Source organism: Oryzias latipes, chromosome 18, assembly GCF_002234675.1.
Source record: "Oryzias latipes chromosome 18, ASM223467v1".
Classification (NCBI taxonomy): Eukaryota; Metazoa; Chordata; class Actinopteri; order Beloniformes; family Adrianichthyidae; genus Oryzias; species Oryzias latipes.
In genome coordinates, this window is record NC_019876.2 from 23038462 (window position 1) to 23040870 (window position 2409).

Below are 2409 nucleotides of genomic sequence, written 5' to 3' on the forward strand. Positions count from 1 at the left end.
AACATATCTGGTTGATAAGACAACACTCAAACATTCAAAACACTTGCCAAATTTGGCCCTTTGTGCAAAGAACTAGACCCTCCCTTACCGTAAATGAACACTGCTGAGGAGTATCCTCAGTAAGTAACAGATGAGCAAAGAACTTCCTGCTCAATAGTTGCTCCCCTGTGGCTGTTTTAAGAAAAAAGTGTGAGAGAACTGAGAACATTAAATTAATTCTTTATTAGGTGCTAAATTCAGTGGAATGTAGTTAATATATTATGTTATGTTATGTTATGTTATGTTATGTTATGTTATGTTATGTTATGTTATGTTATGTTATGTTATGTTATGTTATGTTATGTTATGTTATGTTATGATGGTGCAGTGGTAGGGCGGTCAGAATACTGCAGGCTTGATTCCCACCTTTCCCTCCAATGTGTCGGAGTGTCTTTGGGTAAGACTCTGAACCCCAGTCTGCCCCTAGTGGTAGGTCAGTGTGTCAATGTGTGTGTGTATGGGTGAATGGGACTGTGACTGTAAAGCGCTTTCTGCATTCAAGGAAGGAAGAAAAGTGCTTTGCAAGAATACACCATTTACCACAATGTTGATGCTTACAAACTATTTCAGAAATATTGACAATTCCAAATAATTTCAGACTATTTTCTCAATGGAAACTAGATGAAAAGTCACATTTTCTGTGTTGTAAAACCCCACTTCCTGCTTATCTGCATAAAAGCTATAGGTCCCTTTTTTGGGCTGACATTCCAATAATCTCATTGCCCACTGACATTAATTTCCTGCTTGACCTTCAGGTATGTCTCCTCTGACAACGACTTGGGACAGATCCAGGGCTAAACTGTGAGCAAAAAGGACAATTGTTACGGCTGTGACTGTAATATTTTTTGTTTTTTTACTTTTGGATTGTTTTTCTGTCCGTTATTTTTTCTGCATTTATTCTGTCTTTCTTTTCTCCCCCTCCTTTATGTGGGTGCAGATTGGTGCCCAAATTGTCCGGAGCACCTGATTGGCTGAGTATGTCGGCTCAGGATTAAATACTGCACATCATCTGTTTACCAATACTGTTAAGAATTTTACTGGCTCAACCATGGGGACACTCCACAATGTGGTGGACAACTAGAAATTGGAAAGAATCATGTTGTTAGCTTATCTTTTGTAGAAAATACCTTTTTTTCCTTTCAAAGGAAGAGGTAACAGTGGTTGGAAACTACCTCTCTTATTGAAGAAGTCCTTTGCAACATAAGCAACACATTCTGTCATGTCCTGTAGATACAATTTGAGAAAGACATCTATAAATAAATAAATGTGGATGTCATATGTATTTGCTGGGGGGGGCAGTGGTTAGCACTCTCGCCTTACGGCCGTGGTTTAAATCCCAGCTGGGTCCTTTCTGCGTGAAGTTTGCATGCTACTCGTTTTTCAAATCCTTTCATGACTATCGGTGTAAGGGCCATCTAGCTCAGTGTTTTACAACCTTTTTTGAGCCAAGGTACACTTTTTCCTTGACAAAAATACAGCGGCTCGCCAGCATCCAAAAATGTAAATAAAGGAGACTCCATAGTCTGTATTGATGTACAGTCCATCCAAGATCTCACGTGCATTTTTTTCAATAATCGAGTCAGAAAAAAGCAGGATGTTACAGCTGTTTTTCCTATAATACAAGTTATGATAGTTTTCAATAACAGTTTTCAACTAAATTAGTTGAAAATTTGTCCAGGTAGTTGTTTTTCCTTCCAGTCTATTAACAATTTTATATAACCTCACAAAAACCAAATGAGAACAATATATGTTCTTTCAGTGATTTATTTATTTTTTAATGTTATACGATCACAACATCCATGATAAATTTTACACAAAAAAGATCAAAATTTTATGCATGTTTGGGTTCAATTGTAACTCCACAAAAGTGAACACGTGAAGTTTTATTAGTTTTTCTTTTGTCTTCATCACAAATGTAACTTTATCAAAACAGTTTTATTTCTTTTGGGTGAATACATTGTTTTAATTTAGTTTAAATATATCTGTTGGCCACCTAGCCTTAATCCTGTTTCTTTCATTTTGTTATTGCTTATATTTAAGCTTAACTCTTCATATTTTCAAAAGTGAAGCTGAATTTCGACTTGATTACATATTATTAGAAAACAGATTTAGTTAGAAACATGACGTGGACCAAACATGCTAGGATGTCTGGCTGTTAATGATAAACACAAATCATGAAGGAGTGCCAAATTGTTTACTTCTGATTTCATCAAGAAGATTGAAAACTCATCAATGTTGTTATTATTTTGTGCAAACATTTATGTAAATGGGAAAAAACATGCCCTTTGTTCTGTATTTTTTGAACTGTGTTTCTGATTATTATAAGTGTCTTGAATGTATTCCAAGCAAAAACAAGAAAACTACAGTAAT